The sequence below is a fragment of the Oratosquilla oratoria genome, chromosome 43, assembly GCF_046742065.1.
Source record: "Oratosquilla oratoria isolate Oo_2021 chromosome 43, ASM4674206v1, whole genome shotgun sequence".
NCBI classification, from domain to species: domain Eukaryota; kingdom Metazoa; phylum Arthropoda; class Malacostraca; order Stomatopoda; family Squillidae; genus Oratosquilla; species Oratosquilla oratoria.
In genome coordinates this window covers 12,666,146-12,688,645 of record NC_134819.1, presented here as the reverse complement: position 1 = coordinate 12,688,645, position 22,500 = coordinate 12,666,146, and the positions used below count along the sequence as shown (strand labels likewise).

The 22,500-nt window shown below is 43.1% G+C and overlaps 1 protein-coding gene across 1 annotated transcript in view; it reads right to left on the bottom strand.

Moving 5' to 3' along the window:
* The window catches only part of LOC143022071 (cysteine and glycine-rich protein 1-like), a 162,127-nt gene extending 141,921 nt beyond the window's left edge, over positions 1-20,206 (bottom strand). Inside the window, exon 1 of the mRNA XM_076180018.1 lies at positions 20,060-20,206. The gene's annotated coding sequence lies outside the window, so the exon portion shown is untranslated. The remainder of the gene's footprint in view (positions 1-20,059) is intronic.
* Between the last annotated feature and the right edge of the window lie 2,294 nt (positions 20,207-22,500).

Here is a 22,500-nt window from a genome sequence, read left to right as displayed (position 1 = left end):
ACAATCTCCAATCCCCGGCCCATTATCCTTGCATATATCTTTCGCACCACCTCATCCATGTATAAATTGAACAGCCAAGGCGACATAACACATCCCTGGTGAAGTCCCACTTTTAGCTCAAACCACTCGCTCTCTCTATTTCTAATTCTAACACAGGTTCCTTTACTCTCGTAAAAACTCTTGACTGCTCTTAACAGCTTTCCTCCTATCCCATGTAGCAATACCTCCCACAGTGCCTCCCTGTCTACTCTGTCATAAGCCTTTTCCAAATCAATAAAAATTACTTTTTCTTAAAGCTTTCTCACATACCTGTCTTACCACAAAAATCTGATCTACGCAACCCCTACCTGTCCTAAACACACTGTTCTTCACCAATTACTCCCTCTGTTCCTCTCCTAATCCTCTCAATCAAAAACTTCCCATACGCCTTCCCAACTAATCCCTCTGAAACTACTCCATTCACACTTGTCCCATTTTCCTTTGTAAAGCAGAATAATATAGGCACTCCTCCAGTCCTCCGGCACTCTACCCACTTTTAAACAAACATTAAACAACCTCACCAGCCAGTCCACCATTACTGTACCTCCCTTTACTTGACACTCCGCATGACACCCATCCAACCCAGGTGCATTGCCTGCTCTCATCATCTTAACAACTGCCTTTACCTCATCTTTCCTTATTTTTCCTCCATTTTCCTCATTCATCACGGTCATTTTCTTAGCGCTTCCCACTGCAACTACCTTTCCCACCCTATCCTCCTTCACATTTAGCAACTCAATAAAATACTCTGCTCATCTACCTCTTATTGCCGTCTCTTCCATTATCATCCATCTATCTACACCTTTTACATTTTTTCTCTATTTGATTCATTTCCTCTTCCTTAATTTCCTTCCAAACATATTTTTATTACTTACAAATGTTCTGTCATACTCTTAACCCATTTCACACCTGCTCTTCTCTTTGCCTCCTTTACTTTGTGCTTTACTTCTCTTCTCTCTTTGTACTTCTCATACGATTCTCTTGTCCTATTTTGTAACCAATCTGTGAAGGCTTGTTTCTTTTCTTCTACAATCTTATTTGCTTCATCATCCCACCACTCACTACTCTTCCTTCTATTTCCTCCCGTCCTCCTTGATCCACACAGCAACTTTGCACACCTTGTGACTCCCTCCTTGAAATATCCCCATTCCCCCTCCACTCCTAGTTCTACTCTAGCCTTCACTCCCTCCCACTCCTCTCTCAGCTTGTACTCCTTCTCCTTTTCTTCCCATTTAAGCAGTTCACTCTAAGCACCTCCCTACCTTCTGTCCTTTTCCTCTTTCTCCATCAATCCTTCACTCTCAACTTACCTCCTACCAAAAAATTATCTGGTATTCCTCCACTCTCTCCTCTTACAACATGTACATCCAAAAATCTTCCTACTCTTCTCCTGGTTACCACTATATAGTCAATTAAAGCCCTACCTACCACCCTTCTTTCCGCCCTCTCTCATGTGTACTTATGCTCGACTTTCTTCCTAAATACTGTATTTGCTATCATCAATTCTCTAGACACATCTTTACCACTACGATTTTCCCTGGAACTCCACACTTCCTAACCATTCTGTCTATTGGTTCATTTCCTACCATAGCATTATCTCCCAATACCACTACATTGATATTTCTCCCTAAACTCTATGTACACTCATTTAATTCTATCCAAGAAGCCTCCCTTTTCTCTACGCACTTCTCACTATCACGCCCATATGCACTTACAAAAACCCACACCTCCCTTCCCAGTTTCACCTTCATCCACATTAACCTTGAAGAACCCTTTCACTCCACCACATGTTTACATATCTCTTCACTTACTAGTATAGCCATCCCTTCTCTCCCTCGTCTTCTCTTCACTCCTGACAACCTCCCAAACTCAAACTCGCCCCTCTTTCAATTTAGTTTCACTCAATGCCAACACATCCATCTTTCTTCTCACAAACATATTGCCTATTTCTTCCCTTTTACTCTCATCTGTACCACATCCACGCACACTAAATTATCCACACCTTAGGGTTCTAGTTGGAAAACTCCTCCCAGATCATCTTTGCATTATTATTATCATTATTATTATTATTATTATTAGAATGTCCCCTTTGGGGCTACAGAGAACAGGATCCCTAGCCCTATCCCCGTCCCGTTTTTTTGTCGTCTTTTACGAATCAAGTGGGTAAACTCGATGGCAGAATTCTTCTCCCCAAGCACATGGTTTGGCGGAAAAAAAGGAAATGAATATTCAGAGAAGTGGTACAAGACAGTATTAAGAGTGGGGGGAACAGCATAACGGAGGGACAGTCGCAGTATAATAAAGTATCATAATTTCTCTATGAAGAGATTTCCTCTATCCCAGCCAAAATGTGTGGCTCTGGTCCGTAGGGGCACCCCATATCAGTTGGATGCTAATGAGCAGCTTTTAACCCCACAATAACATGCACCCAATGCCACAGACGGGGTCAAACCAAACATACATGAAGAACACCTGCTCTGGCTCGACGTCTCCCCATGTCAACTCCCAAAGCGCGTCTACCTCTTGACCCACTAAGAAAATTTTGTAACGAGTTTCACAAGAGCACTTGAGAGCAAGAAGCAAGACCTTCCAGACTTCTGGAACGACAGCACATCACAAATCTACTCACCTGTCCCGGTGAGAAGGCGCTGAAATATGTGTATATCAAATGAATAATTTTTACATTCTATGTGCAAAGGATCCATTCTCCCCTTATTAGGACATTGCCCTGGCCACACTTTTACCTCGACTCTTCTTGGAAAAAAATATGAAAAAAGGTACCCCTATTCCCTCCGTCGGTATAAAGGTCTATTTACACGGTCAAACGGTTTGTCCAACTCGTTGTCCAACCGATTTGTCAAGAGGTTGGAAGAGGTGTCAGACGGTCAAACCAAACGCACATCCAACCTCAGTGTGACTCGTGCAGTTGTTAAACAAAGATGCCTCTCGACGAGGACAGCTTCTATTGGTTTGGCGATGGCATTAAGGGAAGAAAAAAGATGATCGATTTATGATAAGAGGGAGATGACTGGCGTAATTATATGAGAATGGACGAAGCCGCATATTTAGACCTACTGATTTGAGTCACTCCTTTCATCAAGTATAAGGACAAAAACATGTTTAAGATTGAAAGAGTTCCCTCGTGGCAAGTCTTGGTCCAAAACAAACCTCATCTCATTCATCAAAATACCAGAAAGGAGTATGAATGTCATCAGAACTCCCCGACTTCTCTGAGTTTTCTAATTTCTTATATTCTCACATGAAATCAGTCCGGAGGCAGTTTATCTTCTTCATCTTGGCATCCCATGTACAGCTCGGCTGTAAGTCCTTTAATATTCAACAGAAGAACGGATAACTCGTTATTTCTAGATATTCTATTAGCATATTCCTTCGATTTGGCCTTCCACAAGTCAGGCTCAGCCAGACTGGCTTCAAACAGTTTGTCCAACGTAATTGACAACCAAATACCCCAGTCACATGGTCAAACATCATTTCAAACACGTGTTGGATGAACTGGGTTGGACAAACTGTTTGACCGTGTAAATGTCTCATTCAATTACCCTTTTTACGGCGCACGATGTTCTTGTTCCCCCCACAACAGGATGCATAAGCAATGGCAGGCAAAAATACACCTGAAGCCTCGCTCGCTCACGGGTATGGGCTGAAAAAAACATAGCAAACATATACAAACACGAAAACATACAAGCTTCCAAAGAGTTACTCGAGCACGCACACGCACATTAATTCTACAAAAGACCTGTGCCTTGCTGCACTGCATCTGACCGCAAGTGTGACAAGGACCAGGGTGAGTCACCCTTCACCCCTGAGGTGCTGAGATGGGAGTGTGATGGGGAGTGATTTGATTCGTGTGTGTGTGTGTGTGTGTGTGTGTGTGTGTGTGTGTGTGTGTGTGTGTGTGTGTGTGTGTGTGTGTGTGTGTGTGTGTGTGTGTGTGTGTGATTTGATTAGTGTATGTGTGTGTGTGTGTGATTTGATTCGTGTGTGTGTGTTTGTGTGGTTTGATTCGTGTGTGTGTGTGTGTGTGTGTGTGTGTGTGTGTGTGTGTGTGTGTGTGTGTGTGTGTGTGTGTGTGTGTGTGTGTGTGTGTGTGTGTGTGTGTGTGTGTGTGTGTGTGTGTGTGTGTGAATTTCGTCCCTACCAAAAAAGGATGGGGGGGTGGGGAGACCATGGTTCCATGCATACATGCCTCAAGACAGCAAGAACCACGTTAACCTTCTTCATTACACGTGTTGGCACAAAACGAGGTGTCCAAGATAACTTCAAACTGTTCGACAGAGGATATCGCCCCAACCTGAATAAAATCGTATGAAGCCAACCAATATAAAACTTGTAGATAAGACATTATTGCCCGATGGCTTCGGGTTTTTTGTCTGTGTACTATTGCGGATACCCCAACCTGACCCACGAGACCACAACTGTACGGATACATATTGTTAATCTTGCATTAATACAAATTTATTTTATGAGAAAAAAATGTCACTTGCTGTGGGGGAACTACAAAATACATCGTATGTTTAACAACAGGGCTTTTTTGCATCATTCTGACATATAGACAAGATTCGGACGTTGGTAAAAGTAGGGGGAATTCCGGCTTATGCGCGGACAACATGGACGTGCAAATACCAACCAACAGTAAAGAAGGAACTTCACCCGCGGGAGAAATGTATACAAAACCAGAATTGTTTGTTTAAACATGACGTATGTGCGACAACCCGTTCATCGGCTTGGACACCACAAGGAACCCCGTGTTTGCAAGAAAGCATAGACTATATATGTGCAGATGAGAGCTCGTGTATTTAAATAGAGCATGTGATTCACCACACTCTTGGATTACGTGTTGGACTCGTGATCGACAGTTATTACCCTCCCAGACGAGAGCTCAGATCATATATGGCCCGATTCATGGGTAATGCTGAGACCTCACATAAACAAAACTCCTTTTGCACACCAAAGTTGGTGGTGCCGGCTAGCAGTGCAGCGATGTTGATTTTTTTATTTTTTTATTTTTTTTTTACCCATGGGCAGAACTCGAACTCGGATCACTGAATTAGCGGTCGAGAACGGTACCACTGCACCGTCGAGGCGCGTAGAGATCACACGGTGATGTGTGATCATGTAGGAGTTCTTGCACATTCAAAAGGGTCGATTGTTTACAAGCAAGTACTGGGGTAGACCACAAAACATTGCCTCAGCCTGACACTCCTTTTGTTTCCTCACGGATGCACTACTTCTCTAGACAAATATCCATTTTTTTTTGGAACTGAACAAAAGAGAGCAGGTATCAATCATAAAAAAGTTACTGGCGTATAAAATTTGTCCCCTAAGCCGACGGTCACTTGCTATTGCATGTCCTGCTGTCCCTGATTCCGAAGGTTTAATGTTATGCAAGGGGTATTGTGAAAATTAACGTTGGCACGCGATCTTGACGTTAGCGTGCCTGTTGTGTTAACGTTTCGTCACAGGCTCTAATGTGTGTCAAGGCGTTCTTGTGAATAATAATGCCAGAGTTAATTCGGCACTTTTCGGGATTTAATACCCTCCATACTGAGTGGCACTCGTCACCTTATTCTGGATGCATCCAGGCTACTCTCTTCATCTCTTGGCACCGCTCCGGCAGCCTACAACGTGGCCACGGTTAAAGAAGCCCTATCGTGACGCATGAATCCATGATATCCTCATTCTCATTTTGTCTGCCGCCATGCTATTCTATTCATCTCTGTAGGTCCCTCTTGGTTCAGTAGCTGGTAGGGCAAAGGTGATTTGCCATGGCTGTGGAGGACGTCGCGACTAACTGCAGATACTCAGGTGCCTTATGAAGGCGCTACTGGGAGTGTTGACGTTCTTAGCCTGGGCTTAGGCCTACAGGGAGTCCGACTTCGTTTGAGTCTTGTTTAACCCGTTCTGCGACTTTTTTTTTGTACTTCCCACATCGTTTAAACATAAAAAGGATAAACAAAATGCACCTTTCCCTTTAGTCTAGCTACTAGTAGTTTCCATGGGCTACCCTCAACCCACCCGAGTTAGATAGACGCTAACGGCAAAGGAAAGATGAAGATGAAGAAGCAAAGATGAAGAAGAATGAAAAGAACGAAAAAAGGAGAAGCAAGAGAAGGAAAGGAAGGAGAAGAACTAAAAGAAAAATATCCTTCTCTCGATCCTGTGAAGGTCCTTCCTGATCTTGCTGCCTGGCGCCAGACGATTTTATTCAATGGACGAAAGGGGGCCTTAGGTTATAACGATGTTCGTAACCGGTCGTATCCTTCAACGAGTCTTCACAGCCTAAGAAGGAGCACGGTACAAACGCCCACCTGTATGCACTGAGGAAACAAAGGCTAGTTTTTGTTGTTGTGGCGACAGTCTTTGGCCCCGAAATGTCGTTCAAGAACACAACGACCTCAATGACCGCACTTCACAAAGACTGAAAATACCACACGTGACCTCTATATTTCCAAGTCCGCTTTACGCGCGGCAGAATCGTCTTCACCTTGTTTAATGGACATGGCGTCCCGGGAACTATTCCACACGGCCAGGTTGCCCGATCAAACAGTGGGGTTGACGGCTTCGGCTGCATCTTAGCATCTCTTAGCCTAAATCCACTTGGCCTTTTTTTTTTTTTTTAATAACTCCAACCCTTTCACTGAGGTGCCTTTTTCGAATATAATGGTAGGCAGTGTTGTTGTTGTTTTTTCTAATTAACGCCAATGTTAACTCCTTCAACGCGGTGACTTCTTTTCTTAGTTAATGACAGGCTAATTCATTCAACTGAGGTGGGGCCGTGGATACTGGGTGAAATGAATTCTCGACTGATTAAGACCCCATTTCGTCCCAAGCCCCACCTCCCCTCCCCCATCCTTGGTTTATTAACGCTAGTCCGTGTCTCCCGATCGTACGTGGTAGAGTTGCAGAAACGTTACAATGTTACGACCAATGATCAAATCTGGAGGAATCTGGCAACCAGAAAACCTGCAACGACTTGCTAGCTATGTAACGCCCTCTACAGTCGACGACGCATTACTGAAAACGACTGGCACCACGTTTATATATTTCTGTATTAATTCGCAGGATTTGTGACATTCGTTTCCTCAGTTTGCTTTTCGTGCTGTGTAGACAACGAATCACATCCTACAGCATAAGTGCCAAGCGGAGAAAATCACAAACCTCGCTGAAGGAAAACTGAATATGAAATTGTATTTACTTGTGAACCAGTAGGAGCAAAATTGGTCGGTTTGTGTCAACACGCCGCCACTGCTGCAGTGTCCCCTTATTGCACATAGATTTATTGAAAATAAAATTGTTAATCATTGTGAAGTTATTGTTATATATCTATTATAATCAATACAGTATGTTGTAAATATTGCATCACGTACATGGATGACCATTATTTTGTTAAATGTAATTATATATATTTCATTTGCATACGCTTTACAAAGCGTTAATATATTCATCGTGTATTATGTATGTCATGGCGGACGGGCGATATGATAGTTCTCAATGATATAAAGCTTTCAATATTTAAATTCCTAAGAGTACATTTCCTCTACTATGTGGTAATCAGGCACATCAGGATCATTCCTGCTACTCAGAACCTTCCCCCTGACATCATTCATGAGCCCGAGAGTAAGACTTCAACCATGTAAGACCCTATACAAGACTTACTGATCTCAGGCAAGACAGGCAACGAGGGCAATGCCCTGACCTCCACCCCATGTGACACATTCAGGACTCACCCCGTCCGGACGATGTAGCCGGTCGGAAGTTGAATATGCAGGGTAGATAGCTTATCTACCCAATGCACTTCCTTTCTAAGTCCATTCTCCCGAATATCTTTCCTGCCTCCTCTCTTGAAAAATATAATAATAATATAATAATAATAACAACATATTAATAAAACCATCATTAATAATAACTAACAGTACTTGCACTACTATTGCTGCTGCTAATAATGATAAAATAGCGGGCGAAACAGAAAACGACACACGCCCACACCCAACTACGGGTGTTGGGTGACACTTGGCAGCGTGCCCCGATAGGCCCCAACCGCACTCCACCGTGAAATTGTTGTGACACGTGACGGCACAGAAATGGGGTTCAAGTGGTTCATACAGGTTAGTTCACACACAAACCCATACGAATAAAAAAAATTCTGAAGTCAGGTAGTTTTACGTTTCATATGGAAGCCCACTTTGATGAGAAGGTCCGTTCTTGTATATATATACATTTGTCTGCCGCTACGCGATTGTAATAGGTTCAGGGAAATCCCGCTGCTTCAGAGCTGAAGCTAACCAAAACCCAGAGAGGGCAGCGATCGATCCGATATGATTTCCAGGTTGCGCGCCAGCTGATTTTAAACAGCTAAAGTAAACCTTCCCTAGCCGAACACTCCCGATACCAAAGAGTTCTCGTGCAGGTGAATAAAATCGTCAGGAGGAGGAGGAGGAGGAGGAGGAGGAGGAGGAGGAGGAGGCAGCAAAAAGTGTCAGCCGATGCAGGCGAGTTATAGACATGTGGTCTTCTTGATCGAGTACTACACGAATGTGAAAATAATAATAATAATAATAATAATACATACATATACCAAGGCTTTTCCCCCCTTACAAGGGAGGTGGCCAAAAAGGAAAAGGCATAAAATCATTTCCACCCATTCCATCCCTGAATACACTCCACATCCCTCCACCCTCCCTCTTATCTTAGCACCTCCTGGATGACGGGTCATCCCTGCACCTTGCCCACTGCCCTGAGTGCAAAGGCAAGCAAAAATGAATATACAAATAAACAAGTAAATGAATATAGAAATGAGTAAATAAAAAGTGGGTACACAGACGTGCAAAAATAAGCAAATAAATAAAAAGGTGAATACAGATAAACAAAGACTAGCGAAAATGAATAAGCAAATAAACACATGGATAAAAAAGTGCATCTAAAGACGTGCAAAAAATAAACAAACAAATAAATAAATAGGTATACACAAAGACGTGCAAGCCGTTCCGTTGCACCGATGGCGCCGAGAGAGAGAGAGAGAGAGAGAGAGAGAGAGAGAGAGAGAGAGAGAGAGAGAGAGAGAGAGAGAGAGAGAGAGAGAGAGAGAGAGAGAGAGAGAGAGAGAGAGAGAGAGAGAGAGAGAGAGAGAGAGAGAGAGAGAGAGAGAGAGAAGAGAGAGAGAGAGAGAGAGAGTTCCTCACCTAAAAGAGTCCGCGACGACGACGACGACCAGTCAGTGTCATCAAGGAAGACACAAACACGAGCCGTCACAACATCTTAATTGCTAGTGTTCCAAAGCATTTACGAGTTAGGACGAGCGAGTACGACACTTTAGTTCAATTCAAACGAGTTGGACGGGAGAGTGCATGATCATGTGACCCATGTAGTGGACGTATAGTCTCGTAATGCAAACAAAATTGGTGGTGCACTGCAATACCAGACTTTCCCCTACGGGGCTCGTACCTGGACCTCCAGTGACAGCGTCATGCACGCTACCTACCACACCACAGATATTCCACGGTCAAATGAACCTTATTACTATCCTTATCTCACACAGATTCGAAAAGAAAATTGTCAATACACGGCGACGTTCACCCATTTACACAGGTGCAACTTAGCCTTTCATTCTCGATCAATTCCTTCCGTGCCGGACAGCACTGTTCTGTCTATCGCCATCTTATTCAAAAGTCCGGTTGTGCGTGATTCCTCCAGCAGCGAAAAAATTAATGACGCCACAGGCAATTTTGAGCCAAACATGAACCCTAATGAAAATGTCTTCCTGTGTGTGTACGCAGAGCACTAAATAAATGATAAAAGAAATATGACGGTAAGGAAGCTTTAGAAAGAAGGACTGGACAGGCGGAACGAATAAGGGAGGCACACAAGAAGGTACGATTTAGGGTGGAAGGGAGGAGAGAGGGCGGACGACCGAGAATCCAGGGTCTCGAGGAATAATCGAACATCAAATGCGGACGAGACAAAGATGTTTGTATTCGGAGGTAGTATGTGGGACACGTAAAGTAACAGGAAGACGCCTTCCATCAAGGACCCCACCCCATTTCTACAATTAATCTACAAACTACCATTGATCTACATAGTACTTTTGATCTGCAAACTACAATCCTGCATATTTTACATTCTCATTTTCGGGTCCCGGGAAACCATACTGCCACAGATATAAAATAAATATTTCACCTTTTGAGTGTAGGGCAGACAGTAAACATGTCGAGGAATGAGATAAAAAGAATGTGGCCCTTAGCAATCTCAACGGGATGAGTATGTGATCACCCCTGGACGACAGATACACCGTTTAAAGCAGCAAAGAAAATAACTGACCCAACCTCGCGACAATATTTATCTTAATGATGGTCTCGGAAATTAGTCCTTAATGGGGTGGGGTGGGGGGAAGGAAGGGGAAGGAGGGGAGGGAATGACAACCATCCCCTCTTCACACCTGTAGCTTGTGGGGGAAGTTAGGGTGTGTGTGTGTGTGTGTGTGTGTGTGTGTGTGTGTGTGTGTGTGTGTGTGTGTGTGTGTGTGTGTGTGTGTGTGTGTGTGTGTGTGTGTGTGTGTGTGCGCGCGCACGAGCTCTCTCTTGTCCAAATACGTACCCCTACCCTCACCCCCTAGAACGAGCGAGATTCTCCAGGTCAGCCTTGTCCCTGGCACCACACCTGACACGTGCAAGGCAGTGGAACCCCGGAGACCGTCTGGGGAGGAACTTCCCTGCTGGAGGGGACCGGCGAGGGGTCAGACGACCAACACTCGAAGAACCACCCCCCAAACCCCCGGCCCCGGCCCGCCGCCGTTGCTCCTACGTCGGCGTCGCCGGCAGGAGCACCACTCCGTCTCGCTGGCGGGTCAATACACAGCGGCACCTCTTCTCACGACTCCCCGCAGGTGCTTAAGTGCGACACTGCAGGTGGGAGGCCTCCGAGGGTCTGGGCAGGGCTTCCATTCCCTCCTTGTTCGCCCGCGCCTCCTCCTACGTTCTTTGGCCATGGCAGATGGCATGTCTTGGAGTTGTGTGTGTGTGTGTGTGTGTGTGTGTGTGTGTGTGTGTGTGTGTGTGTGTGTGTGTGTGTGTGTGTGTGTGTGTGTGTGTGTGTGTGTGTGTGTGTGTGTGTGTGTGAGAGAGAGAGAGAGAGAGAGAGAGAGAGAGAGAGAGAGAGAGAGAGAGAGAGAGAGAGAGAGAGAGAGAGGAGAGGAGAGAGGAGAGAGAGAGAGAGAGAGAGAGAGAGAGAGAGAGAGAGAGAGAGAGAGAGAGAGAGAGAGAGAGAGAGAGAGAGAGAGAGAGAGAGAGAGAGAGAGAGAGGCAGTGAAAGTGAGTGTAAGCGGCAGCAACACAACCCTTCACAAAAATTCCAAAGTCCGTATACGTGCATTTCCAAGATCCCCTCCCTTTCCCCCGCCCCACCACCCCCCGACCTCCTCCTCCCCCAAGCCTTGCAGGTGCCAGAGATGGCGCTACCCGTCTTTCACTCACCCACTCGCTCATTCATTGACCCATCCAATGCAGCTACATACGTGTGGGTATACCGTACAGAAACCATAGCAAAGATAGAAATATATATTATAACTAAGAATACAAAAATTGGGAATAATGAAAATAAGATGTGTGCGTTAGAGAGAGAGAGAGAGAGAGAGAGAGAGAGAGAGAGAGAGAGAGAGAGAGAGAGAGAGAGAGAGAGAGAGAGAGAGAGAGAGAGAGAGAGAGAGAGAGAGAGAGAGAGAAAGAAAGAGAAAGAAAGAGAGAGAGAGAGAGAGAAAGGGTGGAAGAGGGAGGGAGTGAGGTTTCGTCCTATGTAATCAGATTTACGTGCTTCCTCCGATCATCTGCACGAAAGGAATATACACACCTTGACTTGTCACAAACGTCGGCAATCAACTTAAAACTGAAAATCTAGTCCTGTAAAACAGACCTCCTCATAAACAGGTGTGAGTGCAGCGACACACACACACACACACACACACACACACACACCCGGCTCGACAGTCATCATCATATCTTATCGCGCCTAAACAGTATCCAGTGTAAAGCAGTGACATTTACTTCCTTAAGGTCTTGGTCGGAGCAGTGAAGACCCATTTGACATCCCTGGAGAACGTGGCTCATCGTCTGTATTTCTTTCTCCACGTGGACATTCAGTTCTGGTGTTAAATCCCCATTTGTGGAGACTGTCTTTGGTTGTACCTACTTCTGCCCTTCCCCCAGTCTTTACTGTTTGGGTTTGATTCCCGGGGCAAGATTTCATCTGGGCTTGGCAGAGCCTCGTTGTGTTGCCCGTTTCGGACTCCAGACAGCGTTACAGCCTATGAATGTCCGACGTCTCGAGGTTGAAGGAAATGCAAAGAAAGAAAGTCATTCCGATCAAAGAGAAGAATGCCCATGTCGCCAAATTACGTTTTGACATACCTCACTAAGCCAAGCTACCTGTTTGGTATACATTTCGCCAAACTTGTTGGGCAGGTTCGATTAAGTTTGGTTAGGTTTGGGTGAGGGTAGTTTTATTATAGGCTAGTTTTAGGTTAAGTTAGATTAGGTTTAGTGTAGGCTACTGTTAGGTTACGTTAGTAATAGGTTAGGTTAGTTTAAAAAAAACGTGAATGTGACAAAACAGTCTGTCGAAACGAAAAAGATTCTTGGATGATACGAAACACGAAGAATAAATTAACCCAACCAACAAATCGGAGAGAGAGAGAGAGAGAGAGAGAGAGAGAGAGAGAGAAAGAGAGAGAGAGAGAGAGAGAGAGAGAGAGAGAAAGAGAGAGAGAGAGAGAGAGAGAGAGAGAGAGAGAGACAGAGAGAGAGAGAGAGAGGGGGGGGGCAAATGATTGCGCAATCAGTTCTAGAATCTTATTTGCTTTCTCAGAGGCTGAAATACATTGTTTAGATGATTTGAGATCGTTATTGATAATTACACAGAGATCCTTTTCACTATCAACTTTTGTTAACGAATTTCCAAATCATTTGTAGTCGTACTTACTGTTAACCTTGCATTTATTTGTGTTAATTTCATTAGCCAGTTTTCAGACCATTGCTGTAGTTTATCTAAATCTTCTTGAATATCTAATTGGCTTATGTGATCATTTGCCATTCTGCAGTTTTGTATCATCAGCAAATTTGGAGAGAATGGATTTTAGTCCGTGGTCTATATAATTTATATATATACTATGAATAAGTGGCCCAAGAACGGAACCCTGTGGAACTCCACTCGTAACATTTTTCTATCTAGAAGTTTTGTCATTTAGAACAACCCTCTGTTTTCGATCGTTCAACCAATTACTAGTCCAACTTAATAGGCTACCACATATTCCGTGTGAGGCTAACTTAGTAATAGTCTTTAGTATCAAAAGCTTTTGCAAAGTCTAGATATATTAAATATATTTTGTTTCTTTTTTCATAATTCGAGATGACTGTGTTATAAAATTCGAGTTAGTCACGCAAGAACATTTCCGTCTGAATCCATGCTAGTTATCATTTATCAGACAGTTAATTTCTATATTATGTTCGATAGCATCTCTGATAACCGTTTCCATCATTTTTCCTACGACTGAAGTCAAGCTTATAGGCCTATAGTTATTTGGTTTCTTTTGTCACTTTTTTTTTAATTTGGGAGTAACGTTTGTTAGCTTCCATTCTCCTGAGACATCTCCGGATATGATGGATATCTTGAAAATAATTTCCAATGAAACAATCTCATTTTTCAGTTCCTTTAAGATTCTTGGATCTCAACCGTCAGACCCTCGTGCTTTATTAAGTTTGAGTTTTTCTATACACCTTTTATTTTTATTTTATTTTTTTTTATATTTACCGTAGTGAGTAAGTTTACCCTCGACTTTTCACAGGTTTCAGTCTGGATTTCACTTTGAGGTGTTTCGTTTGTGAATACTGAGCTAAAGTAGTTGTTTAGAATATCACACATTCCTTCATTTGAATATTCAAGTTGACCATCAGCAGATAATAGTGGGCCAATAGGGTTCCTAATTATCTTTTTCATCTCTAATGTAACTATAGAATTCTTTGGGATTCTCTTTGGATTTATCAGCGATATTCATTTCGTATTGTCGTTTTCGTTTTTTTTTTTTTTTTTTTGTATTATTACATAACTTTGATAGTCATTAGGTGAACCCAAGTACTTGTATTTCTTATAAACCTGTCTCTTTTTTGCAATACCTTTTTCAGTTTCTTTGTCAAGCCATTTTGGGCGAGCCTGATTTGGGGGGCGTCTGTCCTTAAACGGGATGTATGAATCATCTTAGTAAGCGTATTTTGAAATATTTCCCACATCTGATCTACAGGTCTTTCGCTTAATTTTGCCTCCCAATCTATAAGCTGAAGCCCCTGACGTAGTCCTATGAACTGAGCTTTACTGAAATTGGGTATTTTCGATACACAAGTATCTATTCTAATTTTTTTTAGCAGTTTGAATCTAAGTAGTGATCACTGCTTGCACTAGTTTCACCAACTTCTACATCGGTTATCATGCTTTCGCAGCTAGTGATCAACAGATCGAGTAAGTTTCCATGTCTTGTGGGCTCTCTTACATACTGAGAAAATCTATTAAGCGACTACATGTATGGTCATGTTCAAGGGTCATCCAATCAATGTCAATAAAATTGAAATAACTCATTATCAGCAAGTCCAGAAACTTTATCAGCAAGTTGCAGAAACTAGACAGTTCTTGAAATAAACAGTGTGTCATCTGCTAATGATAATGTTTTTTGCCTATATATTACATCTACATTCATTTTTTGTCCATTTGTTCGAGCTAATTCCATCCACAATTTATCATATGCATCATGTTTCACTTTCTCTAAAACATTGTTTATAACGCACAACAGAACACCCCCACCGTTCTTGGGGTTTCTATCCTGATGTTTAAATCCAGGTTCAAACTCTCCACCATTTAACCAGGTTTCGGTGATTCCGACCATATCGAGATTTTCGCTTTTGACATACGCCTGGATTTCTTGGAATTTGTTCCTAATACTACGAGCATTAAAGTACATGGTTTTAAGAAACTCGTGATTATTTCTTTTTGACTCGTTTTGAGTTTCAACATCATGCCTTACATTATAATTTTGTTCTTTATTGACACCTTGCTCTATATTGACATTTGGTCCTTCATTGACATTCAGTGCCTCATGGACATTTGCCCCATCACGGACATCTGGTCCCTCACGGTCATCCGATCTCTCATGTACACCTTGCCCCCCTCCGTCACCGCGTCCCACACCGGCCACCCGTCGTTCATTGACATTCTGTCCGGCATCACTTCCTAAAATGATATTCTGTCCTCCACTGACATTATATCCTACCGTGATATTTTGTCCTCCACTATCATTACATCCCATCGTGATATTTTGTCCTTCATTGACATTACATCCTAATGTAATATTTTGTCCTCTACCGACATTATATCCTAAAATTATATTTTGTCCTACACTGACATATTGCTCTACATTATTGCTACGCCCTACTCTGTTTTCCCCAATACACTCTATTTCCCCTTCCCTTTGAGTTTCTACCCCAAAAAAGGAACTAGTTCATTACAAACTCCCACAATGAGGTTTGTAAGAACATCTTTGCCTCTGCGAGTAAGGTGGATCCCATCAGAAGCATAAAGGTCATGACGCCTGGAAAAGAGATACCAAGGATCAAGAAAGTGGTATCCCAGTTGCGTGCACAATCGTGATATTCTCTCATTGATCCCTATGGCTCTACTGTTCCAACACGAGCCAGCGTAGATCCTCGGAAGGATCCCACAGACTACTACGTGACGGCTCCTACGTTCCTTCATCTCCTGAAGGACCTTGTATTTCCAAACAAGTTCCTCTGATCTCACCCTACCAACATCGTTACTTCCCGTATGAACAATCGTAACCGTGTTCGTCCGCCTTTGCTCCCTGATGGTCTGGGTACAATCGGCGATCCCACGGCCCAATTGATATACAATCTTGCAACGTCCTTTAGTCTTCCACTGAAGGATGTCATACCCTCGCACCATGGAGTCCACCACCACCAAGAAATCCTGATTTTCAGCCACCTCATCTTCCAGCAGAGTAAAACGATTCGCTAGAGCCAGCGGTTGCTCCGAAGGGCACCCGCTTACTGAACGCGGTCTCGACAAACGATACCCCACGGAGTGCCACTCGCTCACGGCAGTAGCAGAAGTGGCAGAAGTGGAACGCTCTTTGGGTTGTGGGGAGGATTCACTCTTCTCACAGAGTGCACTCCTGAGAAGATGAATTTCCTCCTCACACATCCTGAGACGGTCCTCCAGGTTCACACAACCATTTCAAGCCATTTTGCTCCTCCTTCGGCAATACAAACGGCAAAGAAAAAATATAAATCAACAAAAGCGGTCACTAAATAAACTAAATACACGAAGCTTACTCTGCTTACCTTATACTATTACTCCTACCTTCGGAGTTTAGTAACAGACTACTGTTTTGATTCTAAATTACTAGAACACTACACTTTATCTTACACCTGTAACTGTATAACGCTATACATACACAGTTACAAAACCACAACATAATCACTTGCCACTATTCGAAGATATAAAAATCACAGGAAGTAGTATATGTGATATATATATATATATATATATATAAATATATATATATATATATATATATATATATATATATCAACCACAATGTACTTTAATTCTAAGCCATCAACATCGGGAGACGGAATGGAGCCACATGCAGAAATTGAAATGTGGTACTGCATTGGGTCTCCCGATGTTGATGGCTTAGAATTAAAGTGGACTGTGGTTGTTAAAATGTATCTCTAATCACTGGGACCCATTCAGTGTTGTACAAATATATATATATATATATATATATATATATATATATATATATATATATATATATATATATATATATATATATGTTTCACCTTGGTTTTTGGATCACGTGTTGGACTCGTGATTGACAGCTGTTTCCCTGCGGAAGAGAGCTCGTAGCTCGTCTGACCTATCTATGGGTAATGCTGTGACCTTACACGTACACACACACACCCAACTCCCCGCCCACGAAAGTTGGAGTAACGACTCGAAGCTCAGCGGTACTGAAATTATTTCAGCCCTGAGCAAGATTCGAACCCAGACCGCCATAGTGACAGTCGGAGACACTACCAACCGCGCCACCGAGTCGTGTGTGTATTCACCTTGGTCTTTGGATCACGTGTTGGACTCGTGATCGACAGCTATTTCCCTCCCGGAAGAGAGCTTAGAGCTCGTATGACCGATCTATGGGTAATGCTATGACCTTACACGCACACACACACCCAACTCTCCGCCCACGAGAGCTGGAGTAACGACTCGAAGCGCAGCGGTACTGAAATTATTTCAACCCTGGGCAGGATTCGAACCCGGACCGCCGTAGTGACAGTCGTGGACTCTACCAACCGCGCCACCTAGTCGTGTGTGTGTGTGTGTGTGTGTGTGTGTGTGTGTGTGTGTGTGTGTGTGTGTGTGTGTGTGTGCGCGCGCGCAACAAAAAAGACAAATGCATAAATTCCACTCCCACCCGTTTCCATCCCCACACACTTCACGCCTATTCACCCTCCCCTCCTCCTACCTTGGCCTCTCCTGGATGACGGGGCATCCCTCCATCTCGCCCACTGCCCTGTGTTAGCAGCAATGTAGCAAGCCACAGCACATCCACAATAAATAAATCACCTGGCGGCAGTCAGAACGTACACATCGTCATGGCAGAGGGTCGCCAGATATGGTAGCAGCGGTGGAGCACTACGACTGTGAGCAAAGACCTCGAAACTTCAACAAGTAAACAAGCAGTGAGAATGTTAATCCCTTACTTAATGGGTGATACTTTCGCTTTTGTTCAAGATGTCGCGCCAGACTATATTCTACGCCGTGCCAATGCCTCCCCACCCCCACCAACATAACTCATATATAAAAAATGAATAAACAAATAAAATATAATATAAAATTAAGATAAAGCATTACTTCCGTTGTGATCATACACTCCAAGAGCCATAGATTACCTTTTCTAAACCTCAGTCGCAGCAATCCTCCTACGACTGCCGACAATAAAATTCACTTTTGTTTTGATACACTTAACATAGACAAAAATTGCAAAAGCACAATTACGTCCCCAGAAAAATTATCTTCAAACGTAAAAAAAAAAAATCTTCTGATCGAATAACAATGACACAATTTGTACCCCCAGTGACATTGAACCAGAATTGGGCATTCTTGAATCATTTTCTTCAAAAGTATGAACAAGAACTTATCGTGTGTGTACCAATATGACATTTGCTTAGTTATAGTGTACGTAGGTTGAATCAATGTTCACTGGGTCGTCTCCTTTCCTCCATTTGTCAAACATAGCCTTGAAATATTTAGTAGTGTTTTCTTGGATTATATTTTCATTTAACTGTGTGTGTGCGCGCGCGCGCGCGTGTGTGTGTTTACCTAGTTGTATTTACCTAATTGTATTTTGCGGGAAGGGGAGCTATGCTCGTGGGTCCCGCCATTGTTTCTCGCAGTCTAGTTTGCTTTTAAACTCATGAATGGTTTTTGCTCATACTATTTCATTATCCAGTTTGTTCCAAGTGTCCAAAACTCTATGTGGAAAACTATTTTTCTTCAGTTCTCTTCTATAGCTATGTTTTTTTTATTTTCTTTCCATGTCCTCTTGTCCCAGTTAAGTAAGTCCTCTCTATCAAGTATCTCTGTGCCTTTCATGATTCTGTAGATGGTCAGTAAGTCACCTCTCTCTCTTCTTTGCTCCAGTGTCGGTAACTCCATTTTAGCCAATCTCTCCTCGCATGATAGGTTTGCAAGTGCAGGTGCCATTTTTGTAGCTGCTCTTTGGATTCTTTCTATTTTCTTTATATTCTTTTTGGTACTGGGGGACCACAATGTCGCCGCCTACTCTAGTCTAGGCCTTATCAATGTAACCAATATTTTTTTTATCATGTCTTCGTCCAAGTATGCAAATGCCACTTTTATTGATCTTAGCAAGTTGTAAGTCTCCCCGACAATTTTGTTAATCTGTTTATCATAGGACAAGTCGTTCGTGATAATTACTCCCAAATCTTTTTCGGATGCTACTTTCTTTACTTTCTTGGTTCCAATTGTATATTTTCCTGATATTGTGTGTGTGTGTGTGTGTGTTGTGTGTGTGTGTGTGTGTGTGTGTGTTCACCTTGGTCTTTGGATCACGTGTTGGACTCGAGATCGACAGCTATTTCCCTCCCGGAAGAGGTAATGCTATGACCTTTCACACACAAACACCCAATTCCCCGCCCACGAGAGTCAGAGTAACGACCCGAAGCGCAGCGATACCGAAATAATTTCGGCCCTGTGTGTGTGTGTGTGTGTACAAGACCACCTCTGGCCAGGTTGCACACCCACCCGACGACCAGCCAGCGTGGTTGGCTTGTTCGTCTGACCCAGGGAACACCTGGCTGCCCTCCTGCTTGCCTGCCAGGACGCCTGCCTAACTCTCGAACAGCGAAGAGTCCTATTATTCGTTTTCATCCTACCTAGTGTTCTCTCCTTTCATTTCCAGTTTTATCTTTCAGAAAGAATACAAATAATTAATATACACTACCACAAGAGTGAACGAATGTACCTACATCATACAGGTTTAAATTTACAATAACTAGTTTATACTTGGGCAAAACTTGTCTTGCCAATACACGTTGTATCCAATCGTGTTATGTGACTGTTGTCATGGATTCCTAATTACAGGTATGATATTAAAATCACTAGGTTTCTTTAGTATTGTGAAATAATATTGTTTTCCCGTTCCTACGTACATGTCATCCATTTTACAAAATGCTTTCAGAAGGGGAAAAAAACACCCCTATGACACGTTATGCTTTCAAATGTCTTGGGCCCTGAAGATCAGGCGTACAGCATCTGCTCGGCGTTTAAGTTACCTCACGGACAATAAAACCGTTAACATAAATTGCGAAGAAAAATAAATGTCACTTCTGCAGATAAAAGGGAGAAGAATGTGAAGATTTCTTACCTTGAAACCTTGTCAGTGTTTTATTCTGGAATGTTCAAAAACACTTTGTAGGAGATATTTGGCTCTGAGCTTCACACAGCAAGAAGGTTGGCACACTACTACAGCTCACCGCGGAGAGGAACCCAATGTTTTGGAGCGTATGGCGTAGCATGGAAGTTGCCAGTTATTCTTATTCAATTTCCATTGTTCGTCTTCAGTTGCGCAGTTTGAATGTAGGAATATTTTGGTTACACATTATTCTTGTACTGTATATTCCGGAAATATTGCCATGGATTATGGGTTTGACTATTTGAAACAAATAAAGCATCATGGAAGTATTACGTCGCATATTTCAAGTGTTAACAGTTGATGTTTGAACGTGATGAATATTTGCTGTTATTTCCATTCAACCTCTCATACAATTCTCCTTGTGTAAAATGTAAAGAATAACTATAAACCCCTTATAGCAAGTGATCCAACTTATGATATTTTTCACAATGGGCCGACTTAAAGAACCTGTTCAAAAGGATATAGGAAATCACCATTGCTTCAAGACAATGACCGCTCGAACCGACAGTCCTCCAGCTGAAATTAAAGTATTGCTTTCACTGCATACCATGCTTCGTACATGAACGAGAACATATCATGTATCGGTATTACATCGTGACTTACGTTGACAATATAAATCAATAACTGTTATAATGGCCGAGCATTGGTATATAATTTCAGTGGCCAAATAAACGGTATGTTAGACCGACCAGGTGAGACTGACCAGTATCTGAGTTCTTTTTAATTTCACCAGAAAATATGCATATTTGTTATATTTCTTCAGAAAATATGAATGGTTCTTATTTGTTTAGTCGTTTGCAGGCCCCTTGGCTTCGAGTATCTAAAGGGGGTTTACACAGTCTAACGTGTGAACGTGATGTGTGAACGGGGTATTTTTGGTTGTCGAACAACGTGTTCGACAACCAAATACCCCGTTCATACGTTCACACATCACTTTAAACACGTGTCTGTCGAACCGCGTTCGACGAACTGTTAGACCGTGTAAACCCCCTCTAAGGACGCGAAAGGTTCAACGGATTCAGGAAGTCGAAGACTGAAAACTTTTGCAGATGATTTCGTTTGTGATTATTATTTTTTTTTTTTCGTTACTTAGATAATGATGGGTGTTAGGTGTCACCCCAGAAAAAATAATGATCTTGAAATTTCATGAGTACCTTCTGTGGGTGCCAAAATCAGCCAAATATTTATATATTGTTTCGCGTGCCAACGGAGTTAAAATTGTAGGCCTACATACGAGTATGGGCCCCCTCCTTCCCTTCACCTACTATAAGGGCCCCAATCCGCTGCCCAGCACAGCGCACAGTTACAAATGGCCATACAAAAGAAATTGGAGATTTATTAGTTATTTCTTGGTGAACTCTGGGTTTTACGTGCCGTGTGTGTGTGTGTGTGTGTGTGTGTGTGTGTGTGTGTGTGTGTGTGTGTGTGTGTGTGTGTGTGTGTGTGTGTGTGTGTGTGTGTGTGTGTGTGTGTGTGTGTGTGTGTGTGTGTGTGTGTGTGTGTGTGTGTGTGTGTGTGTGTGTGTGTGTCTGTGTGTGTGTATTCACCTCACCTCGGATCTGCTGCAGTCTCTGTCGAGAACAGCCAGACACCACCCTACGGCAGTGAGCTCAGAGCTCATTATTCGCCGATCTCTGGGTAGGTCTGAGACCACTCACACACCACACACCGGGACCGCAAGGTCACAACTCCTTGACTAACGTCCCGTACCTACTCACTGCTAGGTGAACAGGGGTTACACGTGAAAGGAGACAAACCCAACTTATCTCCGCCCGGCCGGGGAATCGAACCTCGGTTCTTTGGCTTGTGAGGCCAGTGCTTTACCAATCCGCGTGCGTGTGTGTGTGTGTGTGTGTTTGTGTGTGTGTGTGTGTTTGCGTGCGTGCGTGCGTGTGTGTGTGTGTGTGTGTGTGTGTGTGTGTGTGTGTGTGTGTGTGTGTGTGTGTGTGTGTGTGTGTGTGTGTGTGTGTGTGTGTGTGTGTGTGTGTGTGTGTGTGTGTGTGTGTGTGTGTGTGTGTTTACCTATTTACCTAGTATTTTGCGGGGAGGGGATCTATGCTCGTGGTGTCCCGCCTTTGTATCTCGCAGTGTCTAATTTGCTCTTAAACTCATGAATGGTTTTTGCGCACACTATTTCATTGTCCAGTTTGTTCCAAGTGTCCAAAACTCTATGTGGAAAACTGTTTTTCTTCAGATCTCTTCTGTAGCTATGTTTTTTCCATGTCTTCTTGTGCTTCTCTTGTCCCAGTTGAACAAGTCCTCTCTATCGAGTATTTCTGTGGCCTTTATGATTCTGAAGATGGTCAGTAGGTCACCTCTCTCTCTTATTTGCTCCAGAGTCGGTAACTCCAGTTTAGCCAATCTCTCCTCATATGACAAGTTTGCAAGTGCAG